General features: G+C 38.7%; 1 protein-coding gene across 2 annotated transcripts in view; it reads left to right on the top strand.

Moving 5' to 3' along the window:
• ILRUN (inflammation and lipid regulator with UBA-like and NBR1-like domains) overlaps nt 1-16,001 on the top strand; it is a 91,176-nt gene that overhangs the window by 51,171 nt on the left and 24,004 nt on the right. The gene's annotated exons all lie outside the window — the stretch shown is intronic.

Genomic DNA, 16,001 nt, shown 5'->3' with positions numbered 1-16,001 from the left:
GCTGTATGTGGCCAGTAGCCTGCCTCGCTGGACCATGCAGCTCTATAAGCTCTAACATGTTGTACTATTGTTTTTTCTTTTAAGAAATTGTATAGCATTGGTGGTGTTCTTTTAAGGAATTTGTCAGTGAAACCATCTGGGAGGGTTCTTTTTTGGGAATTTGAAATTACTAATTCAGTTTATTTTCATAGTTCTAGATTTGTTCAGGTTATACGTCTTAGATGACTTTGGGTAATGTCAAGGAATTGGTCATTTTCACTAAATTGTCAAATTTTTGCGTGTGGAGTTGTTTGTAGTACCCTTTGTTGTTTTAATGCTTTCTTTGTGGTGATAATCTTTTCTCTCATCCTTTCTTTCTTTCTTTCTTTCTTTCTTTTTTTTAAGATTTTATTTATTTATTTATTTATTTATTTAAGAGAGAGAGAGAGAGAGAGAGCACATGAGCGCATGCGCCTGGTGGGGGAGCAGAGGGAGAAGGACAAGCAGACTCCACACTGAGCACAGAGCCCAGTGTGGGGCTCAATCCCACAACCCTGAGAACTGACTGGAGCCAAAATCAAGGTCGGATGCTTACCAGCTGAGCCACCTAGACATCCCTCTTCTCTCATTCTTGATATTTTGTGTTTCTTTCTCCTTTTTTCTTGATAGATTTCTTAATATTACTGTTCTTTTCAGAAAATCAGCCTTTACTTTCATTGACTTTTCTTTCTGTTTTCAGTTATATGGATTTCTGCTTTTAATTTTATTCATCCTGCTTGATATAGGTTTATTTTATTCTTTTTTTTTTTTTTTTTTAGATTGTATGTATTTATTTGACAGAGCAAGATAGCACAAGCAGGGGAAGAGCAGCAGAGGGAAAGGGAGAAGCAGGCACCCCCCCTCAGCAGGGAGCCTGTTGTGAGTGGGGGCCAGTTCCAGGACCCTGGGATCATGACCTGAGCCAAAGACAGATGCTAAACCAACTGAGCCACCCAGGCACCCCTGGGTTTATTTTATTCTTTTTCCAAGTTTCTTAAGATGGAAGTTAATGTTGACCTGAGACCTTTTATAACGTAGATGTTTAGTACTATTTTCTTAGCCTCTTTGGGCTGCTATAACAAAATGTTTTGGATTAGATAGGTGATAAACAACAGCAGTTCATTTCCCACAGTTCTAGAGTCTGGGAAATCTAAGATCAGGACTCCAGCAGATTTGACGTCTGGTGAGGGACTGTTTCCTAGTTCACAGAAGGCTGTCTTCTATGTTCTCACGGGGCAGAAAGGGTAAGGGAGCTTGCTGGGTGGTTTTGTTTTTTTGTTTTTATTATAGGGGCAGTAATCCTATTCTTGAGGGCTCTACCCTCATAACCTAATTATCTCCTTAGGACTCCACCTCCAAATACAATCACACTGGAGATTCGGTCTCAATTGTAAGAATTTGGGGGTGCGAACGCCTGGGTGGCTCAGTGGGTTAAAGCCTCTGCCTTCAGCTCAGGTCATGATCCCGGGGTCCTAGGCTCGAGCCCCAAGTTGGGCTCCTGTTCAGCAGGGGGCCTGCTTCCTCTTCTCTGCCTGCCTCTCTGCCTACTTGTGATCTCTGTCTGTCAAATAAATAAATAAAATCTTAAAAAAAGAAAAAAGAATTTGGGGGTGCAGGCACAGAAGCACTTATTTTATAGCAACTGTAAATTTCCCTCTAAGCACTACTTTTACCTACATAGCCCAGATTTTGGAAATATTATATTTTTATTTTCACTCAGTTGAAAATACTTTCTAATTTCCCTTGAGATTCCCTGTTTGAGTCATGGGTTATATAGAAGCACATTTTTAAATTTCCAAATGGCAGTTTTTCTGTTATCTTGTTTAATCATTTCCAGTTTCATTCCATTATTGTCAGGGAGCACAAGTTTATATGATTTTGGTTATTTTATTTATTTATTTATTTATTTTTAAAAAGATTTTATTTATTTATTTGACAGAGATCACAAGTAGGCAGAGAGGCAGGCAGAGAGAGAGGGGGAAGCAGGCTCCCTGTGGAGCAGAGAAGCCCGATGTGGGGCTCGATCCCAGGACCCTGAGATCATGACCTGAGCTGAAGGCAGAGGCTTTAACCCACTGAGCCACCCAGGTGCCCCTGATTTTGGTTATTTTAAATTTAAGATGTTTTTGACCCAGGAGATATAGTCTTTCTTGTTGGTGAATATTTCATGCATACTTTAAAAGAATGTTATTTTGTTGTTGTGAGTGGTGTGTTATATAAATGTCAGTTCCAGTTGGTTGAGGACATTCAATTTCTCTTCTTTATTATTTGCTTGTTTGTTTGGTCTAATAGTGTTCTATCTGTTATTGAAAAAGAAGTGTTGATGTCTCCAACTACAGCTTTCGGTTTGCGTTTTTTTTTGTTGTTTTTTTTTTTGTTTGTTTGTTTGTTTTTTCAGTTCTATCAGGGGTTGGTCCATACATTTTGAAGCTCAGTTGTTAGGTGCGTACACATTTAAAATTATGTCTCCTAAGTGAATGACCCATTTATTATTGTGTAATGTCCCCCTTTCCTTGGTAATTCTCTTCGCTCTGACGTCTATTTTGTCTGATATTAATATAGCCATTCTAGCTTTCTTTGATTGGTGTTTGCATGATATATCCTTTTCCAGCCTTTTACTTTCAACCTACCTGTGTCTTATATATGCAGTTTCTTAGAGACAGCATATAATTGGGTCATTTTTTTTCTCCAGTCTGATAATCTCTGTCTTCTAATTGGTATGTTTAGACTACTCACATTTAGTGTAATTATTGATATATTTAAATTTAGTTCAACCATTTTATTTGTTTTCTGTTTGTTCTCTTATTTGAGGAACTTTTAAGTCTGTTATGTTGGTAAACTTATTAGTTATTTGCAGTTAAATTCTTTTAAAAGTGTATTTTTTCTGGGGCACCTGGATGACTCAGTCAATTAAGCGTATGCCTTCAGCTCAGGTCATGATCCGTGGGTCCTGGGATCGAGTCCTGCATTGAGCTCCCTGCTAAGCAGAGAGTCTGCTTCTCCTCTTTCTTCCTCTGCTGTTCTCCCAGCTTATATACACTCTCTCACTCTCTCTCTCTCTCAAATAAATAAGTAAATAAAACCTAAAAAAGAAGTATATTTTTTTCTGACAATAACAGAAATCTAGAACTTAGAGAATACAAAAAATATAAAGAACAAACAAAACATTTACTTTTCTATATTGATACAAACACTGTTAATGTATACCCAGTATTAAAAACAAAAAACAAAATTTTTTTTGAATTTGACATTATGCTACATATAGTTGTGTAAACTATTGTTTTTCCTACTCAGTAACATTTTAGTATCTTTCCCCATTATTAAATACTTTCAAAACCAAAGTTTTTAGTAGTTGAATACCATTTCATTGGATTACTATTAATGAAAGTATTGTAGATCTTTTTTTTTTCTTTTTTTTTTTTTAAGAGTGGGAGAGAGACAGAGATAGGCAGGGAGTGGGAGAGGGAGAGGTAGAGAGAGAGAATCTTAAGCAGGCTCCACACCCAGCTGAGAGCCCTACATAGGGCTTGATCTTACAACCCAGAAGTCATGACCAGAGCCAAAATCAAGAGTTGGACACTTAACAAACCGAGCCACCCAGGTTCCCCTAGATAATTCTTCATTTTTTTTTTAATTGCAGTAAAATGGCAAAGTGTACAACTTCATGGCATTTAGTACATTCACGGTATTGTGCAGTCTTCAGCTATTTTTATCACCCTAAAAGGAAACCCCATACCCAGTAAACAGTCACTCACTATTGTCATAGCCTCTGGAAACCACTAATGTGCTTTCTATCTCTGTGGGTCATTAATTCTTTTTGCTGAGGTGGGGCAAAGTGTATAAATAGTGACCAAATAATAAATGTATTAGACAACCATCTGAGAAATAGAATCTGGACTGCTTGCTAAGAATGAATAAATAAGAAAATAAGAAAAAATTCTTATTTGGCTCACTTATAGTTAAATTCATGCATTTTTTTTAGTAAAATAGGGCAAGAGAGTAGTAGCATGAGCTCTGAAGTCATATCATCTGGGTTTGACTTCTAGTTAATAGTAATTAGCAATGTGATCTTTAGGAATTATTTTATCTTTCAGTGACTTGAGTTTTTTTAATCTATAAAAAAAGGAAAACAGTACCTACTTCATAGCATTTTGAGGGAATTAAAGGAGTTAATGCATATAAAAGTTTATAGAACAGCATCTGGCATGATAAGTCCTGATTAAGTGTTAGATGCTATTATTATTTTAGCTTTTTTTCTTATTATTAAAACATCTGACTATATTGTGAAATCATGTACAGTAATTACTCTTCAACTGTTAACTTGTTTTGTATTAACTTCTTAGTAAAGGTTCCTTAAGGCTTTTGTTACCTCAGACATCCTAGTGTCTGGTGTTTTTTGTTTGTGTGTTTGTGTGTTTGTTTGTTTGTTTTTTGGAGCTCTAGTGGGATCTTGGTGGTGGAGTCAAAGATTCTAGGTCCTAAAATCAGGAAGGTGTTGAACATTTTGTGTAGAGTACCCAAGGCGGAAGAATAGTCAGCTTAATGTGAAGGAAGGCCTAAAATCTATACTCCAAGCTTCTACCTTAAGAAACTAGAAAAAGAAGAGCAAATTAAATCCAAAGTAAGTAGAAGAAGAAGAAAAATAAAAATTAGAGCAGGAATCAATGAAATTACAAACAAAATCAGTAGAGAAAATTGGCAAACCAAAAAGTGGTTCTTTTTTTTTTTTTAAAGATTTTATTTATTTATTTGACAGAGATCACAAGTAGGCAGAGAAGCAGGCAGAGAGAGAGGAGGAAGCAGGCTCCCCACTGAGCAGAGAGCCCGATGTGGGGCTCGATCCCAGGACCCTGAGATCATGACCTGAGCCGAAGACAGAGGCTTAACCCACTGAGCCACCCAGGCGCCCCAAAAAGTGGTTCTTTAAAGATCAGTTAAATCAGTAAGCCTCTAGGGGCACCTGGGTAGCTCAGTCGGTTAAGCGTGTGCCTTCAGCTCAGGTCATGATCCCAGGGTCCTGGAATCAAGCTCTGTGTTGGGCTCCCTGCTCCAGAGGGAGCCTCTTTCTCCCTCTCCCACTTTACCTGCTTGTGCTGTCCCTCTGTCAAATAAGTAAAATCTTTTTTTAAAAAAAATCAATAAACCTCTAGATTGGCTTACTAAGAAAAAAAAAGAAGACACAAATTACTAAAATAAGAAATGAAAGAAGGAACATTACTATAGATCCCATGGACTTTAAAAGGATAATTAAGGCATATTATGAGCAACTCTGTGCCTAGATGTAATGGACCAGTTCCTCAAAGGATACAATCTGCCAAAGCTTAACACAGGAAGAAGTAGAAAGCATGAATATGCTTTTATCTATTAAATTGAATCAACAATAACCTTACAAAACAGAAAACACCAGGCTCAGATGAGTTTACTGGGAATTCTACCAAACACTTAAGAAAGAAATTATACTACTTTTCTGGAATCTTTTCCAGAAGACAGAAACAGAGGGAAGACAGAAACAGAATTCCTAACTCATTCGGTAAGACCAACATTATTCTGATACTCAAAACAGAGGTATTACAAGAAAACACAGACTGTTACCTTTCAAGAACATAGATGCTGATATTCTTTTTTTTTTTTTTAAGATTTTATTTATTTATTTGACAGAAGAAGAGAGAGCAGGAGCAGGGGGAGGGGCAGAGAGAGAGGCAGACTGCATGCTGAGCCGGGAGCCCGACATGGGACTCAGTCCCAGGACCCTGAGGTCATGACCTGAGCAGAAGGCAGATGCTTAACCAACTGAGCCACCCAGGTGCCCCTAAATGCTAATATTTTTAAACAAAATAGCAGCAAACCCAATCCAACAATATATAAAAATAAGTATACATACTATGATAAGAGGAATTTATATCACATACACAAGACTGATTCACCATTCAAAAATCAATTAATGTAATCCATCACCTCAATAGGGTAAGAAGAAAAATGACCTGTTCTTATCAATAGATGCAGGAAAACCATTTGTCAAAATCCAGCACCCATTCATGGTTAAACTACTGGAAAGCTACAGAGAGGAATTTCCTCTACTTGATAAAGAATATCTATAAAAACCCTTCAGCTAGCATCATAATGGTGAGAAATTAGAAACTTTCCCTCTAAAATCAGAAATAAGGCAAGGAAAACTCCACTGCTTTTCAGTGTCATACTGGAAGTTCTAACTAATGTGATAAAACAATTAAAAGAAAGAAGGTATATAGGTTAGGAAAGAAGAACTAAAACTGTGCTTTTTTGCAGATGACATGATTATATAGAGAATCTGAAAAAATGGCAAAAACTCCTGGAATTAATAAGCAGTTATAACAAGGTTGCAAGATACAAAATTAATATGTAAAAGTCAACCACTTTCCAGCATACTAGCAGTGAACAACTTAATTTGAAATTAAAGTCGTATTACTGTTTGTTAGGATCCCCCTCCAAAATTAAATACCTAAGTATAAATCTATCATAATATGAACAAGATTTACATGAGGAAAACAACACAGCTCTGATGAAAGAAATCAAAGAATTAAGTAAGTAGAGAGATAGGAAGACAATATTTTCAAGATGCTATTTCTTCCCAGCTTCATCTATAGCTTCAGCACATTCCCAGTCAAAATTCCAGCAAGTTTGTGTGGATATCAACTGATTGATTCTAAATTTTATATGAAGATAAAAGACCCAGAGTAGCCAACTCATATTGGAGAGAGAAGTGGAGAAATGACATTCCCTGACTTCAAGACTTACCATACAAAGCTATATGGATCAAGACCATTTGGTATTGGTGAAAGAATAAAGAAATAGATCAATAGAACAGAATAAAAAGTCCAGAAGTGGATACAAGTATAGTCAGCTGATCTTTGTTAAAGAAGCAAAGACAATGGAGAAGAGATAGTCTTTTCAACAAATGGTGCTGGATCAACTAAGTATCTACATGCAAAGAAATGAATCTAGACACAGACCTTATATTCTTCCCCAAAATTAACTCAAAATGGATCATAAACCTAAATGTAGACATCATACCAAAGAAGATATACAGATAGCAAATAAGCATATGAAAAGATTTTCATGATCATGTCATTAGAGAATTGCAAATTAAAATAAGTTACTACTATCTACCTATTAGATGCCCCAAGTCCTGAATATTGACAGCACCAAGTGCTGGCAAGGATGTGGAGCCACAGGAACTCTCCTTTATTGTGGGCATGAATGCAAGATGTTACAGTCACTTTGGAAGACAGTTTGGGAGTTTCTTATAAAACTAAAATACTTTTGGGGCGCCTGGGTGGCTCAGTGGGTTAAGCCTCTGCCTTCAGCTCAGGTCATGGTCTCAGGGTCCTGGGATCGAGCCCCGCATCGGGCTCTCTGCTCAGCAGGGAGCCTGCTTCCCCCTCCCTCCCTCTGCCTGTCTCTCTGCCTACTTGTGATCTCTGTCAAATAAATAAAATCTTAAAAAAAAAAAAAGGCTACATCCTGTATGATTCTTACATGACATTCTGGAAAAGGCAGAACTGGAGACAATAAAAAGATCAGTGATGGCCAGGGGTTGGGGGAGGAAGGGGAGAGGAATAGGCGAAACACAGGACTTTTAGGGTGGTGAAATTATTCTGTGTGTTACCATAGTGGTGAATACGTGTCATTATGCTTTTATTAAAACCCATGGAATGTACAGCCCCAAGAGTGACCTCTAAGAACTGTGGACTTGGGTCATAACGATGTGCCTGTGTGGGTTCATTGATTATAACAAATACCACTTTGGTGTGGGATGTCGATAGAGGGAGGAACTTGTACATACATGGCAGAGTGTATACATGCCTCTTCTCAATTTTGCTGTGAACCTAAAAACTGCTTTACAAATAAAGTCTTGAAAAATAATAAAGTCTATTAAAAATACTTCTCAATAATAAAGAAATAACTTTCCCGGTTAAATGGTCTGGAAGGGCTTTCCCTAATCTGCAGTATTTTAACTGAATAGATTCAGCTTGGTGATAGGGGAAAGGCGCCACATTTCCAAACTGCAGTAAAGAAGCATAAAGTCTGGTTGAGTGTGACTTGTCCAGTTTGGCCTGCATGGGTGAGGGTTCTGTGTGGGAAAGAATGGGAAGTGGATTAGAGGTGATAGTACTCTGAGGAATATTTCTGGAAGAGAGATGAGTAGCAGGCCCAGACTAAGGGGCCTAGGAGGGACATCTCTATTTGCTGTGTACCTCAGAGGTGAGTGAGTGGGGAGATGGACTTTCTTTTGTAGAGTTGAGAAGTCCAGATCGTCTTGAGTGAACCCTAAGATGCCACGTGTGTGGATGTTGCTAGACCTACTTCAGTTTAGAGATGAGAATACTCATTCATTTCTCCAAAGTTCTGTGCCCAGATTTGAGCCAGGAAGAGAATTTGGCCTATTAAGAGGCAGTGATGGAAATGAAGAGGAGGACAGGGTGCTCGTGTGAGTTGTGCCAGACCAAAGAAATGAAGGAGAAAGTGAAAAATGAGCAGAGGAGGAGAATGAAGAAACATTTAGGAAGTTCTGCTTTGTCAATGTCTTTGACTCTGATTTGTCAGTGACTGTGATGTCTGTAATGTAATTCTCTTTGGCGAGAACCATGAGGGGGAGGGGTTTTGTTTTGCTAGTTTTTGCACTGGCCCTGCTTGGATGGTGATGTTGACTGGCAGCAGTTTCTCTGAGGCCAGAAACAAAGCCTGTCCTCTTTTAGGAGGAGGGGGAAGGGAGATCAGAGTTAATGTAGTGTATTACCAGATCTCTGGGACAGAAAAGCTTTGACCAGGAATAACCAATTACCATCAGCACTGCTGTTTTGTACTTTTTGTCCATAAATTATGTCAAAGATAAGGTTTGACTTTCTAAAAAAGACAAATGGAGCCTATGTCTTGTTGTTATGCCTTTAAATATTCAGAACATACTTAGTAACTCCATAGAAAATACCAGAGTCCTAAATTAAGCTTCATTTTAGAAGCATGTGTACAAAGAGGAATGGCCTTTTTAAAAAAAGGTATTTAAGTTTGAATTAGGTAAACCAGTTGGTAGTCTAAAATTTGACTTTCTGATGAACTAAGTACTTACTTGGAAGTACTTCTGCTTAAATATTCTATTTTAAATTATCCTTTGATAAAAATACTGTGTCAAGAAGTTCCAAGTGTGTTCCAGTCAGACTGGTTGAGAAATTCAGCAGTAGTAGTGAAAGGATAGGAACACCAGCCATCTTTCTACCTATTTGCATATAAAATGGATAATATTTAAATATTAAGTCCTTTTATCCAGTGTTATATTTAAGTGCTTTTCAACATAACTGCCAAAATGATTGTTAAAATGTCAGTTTAATCTGTATTTTTATGCCAGTTGCGTAAGTTTGGCTATTTATGTGCTATAGCTATAGTTTTAATTTCCTGCAATATTCTTAAACCTGATTGTACTTAAATTTAAATTAGTGTTTTAAGTTGCTTCAGTATACTTGCAGTCTATCTTAATGTTCTGCAGTTGTGCTATTACCCACTCAGATTATGCTTTATTAGTAGTCTATAAAAGTTTAAATAATGAGGATGTTAATATTTCCATCTTTAGTGCCAGGAATAGCCTCCCTTAACTATTACCTATTTCCTGGTTGATGGAACACTCAAAACTGACCAGGGGTGGGAGTGCTGCGTAGTGTTATAGATAAGCACTAGATTAGGATTAAAAAGAGCTGACTTTTGTTGTTTTTGATTCTGCCATATAATCTATTACTGATGGGCCTTGAATAACTAACTTAAAGTTACTGGGCTTCAGCGTATTTTTTGCTTGTTTGTTCTAGTTGTGAAATAGACATAACAGAATTTACCATCTTAACCATTTTTAAGTATACAATTTAGTGACGTTAAGTACATTCACGCTTTTATGCAACTGTCATCACCATCTACCTCTAGTATTCTTTTTATCTTGCAAAAGTGAAACTCTGTACCCTTGAAATAGTAACTTCTCATTTCTCTCTCCAGCCTTGACATCACCATCCTATTTTCTGTCTCTATGAATTTGACTCTTCTAGGTACTTCATATAACTGGTATCCTATAGTAGACAGTATTTGTCCTTTGTGACTGGCTTATTTCACGTAGCGTAATATCCTGAAGATGCATCCAAGTTGTAGCATGGGTCAGAATTTCCTTCCTTTTTAGGTTGAATAATACTCAATTATATGTATATACCACACTTTTAGAATGCATTCATACATCATTGGACACTTGGATTGCTTCCACCTTTTGGTATTATAAATAAGTCTATGAACATGTGTATGGAAATATTTCTTTGGAGAGCCTATTTTTAGTTCTTTTGGGGATCCACCTAGAAGTGGAATTGTTGGACCATATGACACTTTAATTTTTTGAGGAACTGCCATACTGTTTTTCATAGCGGCTGTACCATTTTACCTCCCAGCAACAGTATACAAGAGTTCCAGTTTCTCCATATCCTTGCCAACCCTTGTTATTTTCTTTCTTTCTTTTTTTTTTTTTTAATAGTAGCCATCCTAATAGGTAGATGTGAGGTGGTATCTTGTAGTTTTGATTTGCATTTCCCTAATGATTAGTGATCTTTTTTTTTTTTTTTTTTTAAAGATTTTATTTATTTATTTGACAGAGAGAGATCACAAGTAGACGGAGAGAAAGGCAGAGAGAGAGAGAGAGGGAAGCAGGCTTCTTGCTGAGCAGAGAGCCCGATGCGGGACTCGATCCCAGGACCCTGAGATCATGACCTGAGCCGAAGGCAGCGGCTTAACCCACTGAGCCACCCAGGCGCCCCATGATTAGTGATCTTGAGCATCTTTTCATGTGCTTGTTGGCCATTCAGCTTGTCTTTTCAAGTTGTTTTTTAATCAGGTTTTTGTTTTTGTTTTTTAAAGATTTTATTTGTGAGAGAAATTGAGAATAAGTCTACAAGTGGGTGGAAGGGCAGAGGAAGAGGGAGAACCAGACTCCCCATTGAGCAGGGATGCCTGATGTGGGGCTGCATCCTGACTGAGCCAAAGCAGACTTAGTCTAATGACTGAGCCACCCAGGCACCCCTTGGTAGGAGTTCTTTAAATATTCTGGGTATTAACCCCTTATGAAATACACAGTTTTCGCATACTTTCTCTATTCTGTGGGTTGCCTCTTCACTCTGTTAATTGTGTCCTTTGATGCACAAAAGTTTTAATTTTGATGTCGCCCAATTTATTTTTTCTTTGGTTGCCTGTGCTTTTTTTGTCATATCCAGGAAATGGTTTCCAAATCCAGTTTCATGAAGCTTCCTCTCTATGTTTTCTTCTAAGAATTTCATAGCTTAAGCTGTGATGTTTAGGTCTTTGACCCATTTTGAGTTAATTTTTGTGTATGGTGTGAGGGTAAGTGTCCAACTTTATTATTTTGCATATGATACTCAGTTTTCCCAACACCATTTGTTGGAAAGACTGTTCTTTCTCCCTTTGAATGGCCTTGCCTGTCTTGTCAGAAATCATTTGACTATATAAATGAGGGCTTGCTTCTGAACTCTCTCTTCTCTTCTGTTGGTCTGTACATCTTTTTAACAATACCACATTGCTTTGATTACTGTAATGCTATAATTTTGAAATCAGAAATTGTGAGACTTCCAGCTTCCTTCTTTTTCAAAAATTTTTTGGCTATTGAAAATTGTTATAGCTTTAGTGATGCTAAGAGCAATCAAAAGGTTTTGATAGTAGTGCTAGCCTGATCCCTCCATTGCAGAGGTCTTCTCTGTCAACCAACCTTTTGCCTAATGCTTTCATTCATTGATGATTATTGCCTGAATCATTTCATCAGGAGTTACAAAGTGATTATTTCTTCCACATATATTAGCTAGAGTAGTTCTGGGATTTTTTTTTTTTTAATGGTTTCTTCATCAACAATGACATTCTGAAATTTAGTTTTGTAGTAAGGCTAGATTAAATGCTTAATTCTTTACCTTTAATTGTCAGTTTTCAGAGGAAGGAATTAGTGCTCCAGTTGCTTTCAGGGAAACTAACAAATGAAGAGGGAAAGTTAAAGTTTAGATACCCTTCTTTAGGGTAGAATCCAATTCTTAGATTTCATATATGAAACCTGTTTTAGTTCATTGTAGTTAGGGACCCAGGAATCTGTATTTTTTCATATGTAAGCCACATGACCTTGATATAGGTGGTCTACAGAGCAGACTGCTGTGAAGTAATATGATTGACTGAAAACTGGTTACTATTTTGTTGTGTTGTCTTCCATACCACAGGTGGTGTTCACTGAGAAGTTAATGCCCAATCTTTATCAAAGTAATTCATTTTTAAATTACAACATTAAATGTTAACTTGCTTAAGTAAGGAGGTCTTTTCTGCTTTTTGTTTCCTGTTGCCATTATGGTCCTTCAGCTATAGTTAGACATAGCCAGTTGTCAGACATTTAATCTTAATATTGACTGACTTCCAGTAGGGCAACACAGTAAACATTTTTTTTTAAGATTTTATTCATCAGAGAGAGAGAGAGAAAGCACCAGCAGGGGGAGCGGCAGGCAGAGAGAGAAGCAGGCTTCCTGAGTAAGGAGCCCCATAGGGGACTCGATCCTAGGACCCTGGGGTCGTGACCTGAGCTGAAGGCAGCTCAACAGACTGAGCCACCCGGGTATCCCTTTTTGTTTGTGTTTTAATGCTACTTAAATGCTGCTAAGTAGTTGAGCATAAATAATTTGGCGTTTATTGTACATCTATCCATGCCAGTCACCATCCTACAGAATTTATCTCCAGTCCTTTCTCTGTCTCCCTTTGACCTAGGTTTGTTTGTTTTTTTCTTTCTTTCTTTCTTTCTTTTTCTTTCTCTTTCTTTCTTTCTTTCTTTCTTTTTTTACGATTTTTATTTATTTATTAGAGACAGTGAGAGCAGGAACACAAGCAAAGGGAGTGGGAGAGGGAAAGCAGGCTTTCTGCTCATCAGGGAGCCTGATATGGGGCTCGATTCCAGGACCCCGGGATCATGACCCCAGCCAAAGGCAGATGCTTAACTGAAACACCCAGGGGCCCCTGTTTTTGTTTTCTTTTTGTTGTTTGTTGTTGGTTATTTTTCTCAGTATGGAAAGCGTTTCTGCTATTCCTGAGTCACAGTTTAGGAATGATATATTTAGAGGAGTCTCCCATTACCGCCTCCTTCAGCCAGATATCCATTTTTATTTGTTCATTTATGGTTTATCTGTAGAGCATTGTTTGTTTCGCTTTGTCTTGCAAATACTAGTCAATATATGTAATTTTGATCCTTTTCTTACACAAAAGTGTGATAACTATTTAGATACTGATCTGCATCTCCCCCCCACCACCACTTAATAATATATTCTAGAAATCATTCTGTTTTATGGCTGTGGAGTCTCCCCTCAGGTAGATGTGTTATTTTTCCAGCCAGTCACTACTGATGGACATTCAGGTTTCTAAACATTTCTTGCTCTTGCATAGAAATATAATGCTGTTATTTTCTCCAGTTTCTTCCCTCTTTCACTTCTCTCCTTCATAGCAGAACTCTTTGGAAAATTTTCAGTCAGAAATGGCTATCTCCACCTCTTGATTTCTGGACTCCTAAATTCTTTCCATTGGGTTCCGTCCCCACTGCTCCACTGAAACTGCTCTTTTCAAAACACCAGTGACCTACGTGATACCACCTCCAATGCTTCTTCGTTCTCACTTTCTCAACCTTACTTGAATTAGTAGCTGCACAGGACCCAGTTGATGACTCTGTCCTCCTTGAAACACTTGTGAGGAGGCTTCTAGAACACCATATACTGCTGGGTTTTCTTTATTCTTGAGGCTGTTCCTTCTCTCTTTTTATGACCTCCATTTCATTGAATGAATGCATTCCGCTTTCCCATGGTATCAGCCAGCTCGGGCCCCCTGCAGGAGAGAGGGTGGTCTGTCCAAGCAGGCAAGTAGGAAGGGGTGGAGGCTCTGCATCTGGAAGTTGAAGCTGGGAGGGGGAAGAGAGGAAGGCTTCTCATTTCAAAGGTCACCTGAAATAAGGCCGAAGTCTGACACAACCAGAATTTATTGGTGTAATATGTGAGAGCAGGCTCTCCAGCGGAACTGTGGAATGCCACACAAGAGGGAGGAGGGATGCGGCCTTTGTACGGTTTGGGTTCCTGCTGAAGGATTCTGAGAACACTCTCAGGGAAATGGTCAGTTTTGGATTGGTTGCTATTTCTGAGGCAGGATTAGAAGGCAGGATTAATTAGGGTTTGGTGCTACTTTGAGACAGGGGCAGTTTAACAACAAACAGTCCTCAGTAATTGATGCTACAGAAAAATGGGTCTGCGGGTATCATTGGTAAGAAAGCAGTAGTCACGCAGAGGGTTGTTAAAGCATTTTGTAGCTGCTACATGACCTTGGGGGAAATCATTTTTTCTCTTACCTTTGCACCTGCCTTTATAAGTGTCTGTCCTTCTAGCCCAGTTGAGGACAGGGTTTTTTCTTTTTCACTCTGAGCTGATTTTCATCTTTGATCTCAGATGTTTTTACTCTTTCAATTCCATGGCACTGATTTCCTGGATTTGGAAGTAGAGATTCTTGATTCCTAAGACTGAAGCAAGTAATTGAGTGGTTAAAGGATCACTGTAGTCCTCCATCCCACCCCCAAATTAATGTAAAAGTTCATAATTTTTCAATAGGGCATGATTCAGGAAAATTGTGAAGTAGGAATAGTTTCTTTGTTGTTGCCATTTCAACTCTGCTTTCTGAGCCCCTCACTGTATTGGGGGCCCCAGGGACCCTTCACCATCTCGTCTCATCCAGGCTTCCACTGCTCTTTCTTATTAGGCCTTTTTCTTCTCCCCTTTGTGAACTCGAGCCTAGTGATTGATTTGATGAGTTTAAGGTAGCTTAATATATTCCTTTGAAGGTCATTTGCATTTTAAAAGGAAATTCCTGAGAATAATACTGAAACCAAGGAACAAGATTCTAATACATTTGTGGCAAGGTGGGGTGGGGAGTGAGGATGGGTAGGGAACAGGGTTTGAACAGAGTCAGTGGTTCAGCCATCACTCGGAGCAGCTGAAGAACTGGAGTCTGGCTCTGCCTTCTCCCCACTTAGGTGCTGAGATAGGTGGTGTGTTGATAAAGTGAAAGTATCACAGTGCCTGGGCATTGTCATGGCCATTTTGTGTTGAGTAAATAATGTGGAAATATAGACCAGAAGTTGAGACTAGGTAGATCAGTGCTGACAATTGGAAGTGCCTCCTTTTCCCAGTGGTATACACACACTCCTGCCTTGGTAGTTCCAAGAGACAGACACAGGTTAAGTTGAGACTTCACACTGCTTACTGTCTGGGAATGTTTCAGTCCATAGATTGGCAGTGCTCAAACTCTCCTCTCAAGCCTCTGTCACAGAAGGTAGGCAGTACATACTCAGCCCTCTTATGGAGATGAAATGTGAACCTATAGTTTGTAGCCCAGCAGTTGACTAGAGCCTGTGTACTTCTCCGATCCAAGTGATTTCTTAATCCTTAGGGCACATGTGAGGTTCCTGTTGTGCTTTGAAGATGCATTGAGCTTTAGGAAGGATTTGAATCCACCACCTCCAAACCTAGACGTGACCTCCATGGTAGTCTTTCATGCGCATGCTTTCAAGCCAGGCTGTGTGTCTCCTGGTGTTGTGGCATTCTTGTCTCATGACTCCTTGGGAGAAGCCCAAGGCGTTTGCTCTAGGGATCAGAAAGCCTACAAGATTTCAATCTGAGCCACAGTTTGAACCACTTTGAGGTGTCTTTGTAAACTGAATTTGTAAAAGTTTGTGCTTTCTCAAGTCCCCTTTTCCCTTGGGAAGCCCAGACCCAAGTGCAACATACTGATGTGGCAGATTATTGCTTTAAGTGACTTCTGTCTGCATCTTGTACAGGCCAGATGCCTGCTCTGGAAGACACTGGGCAGCTTCTCCCTAACATCCACATCAAGATGATGGCTCATTTGTATAGTTGTTGCTG

This window comes from Lutra lutra, chromosome 6 (genome assembly GCF_902655055.1).
Source record: "Lutra lutra chromosome 6, mLutLut1.2, whole genome shotgun sequence".
Classification (NCBI taxonomy): domain Eukaryota; kingdom Metazoa; phylum Chordata; class Mammalia; order Carnivora; family Mustelidae; genus Lutra; species Lutra lutra.
This window is presented reverse-complemented; position numbering and strand designations above follow the sequence as displayed.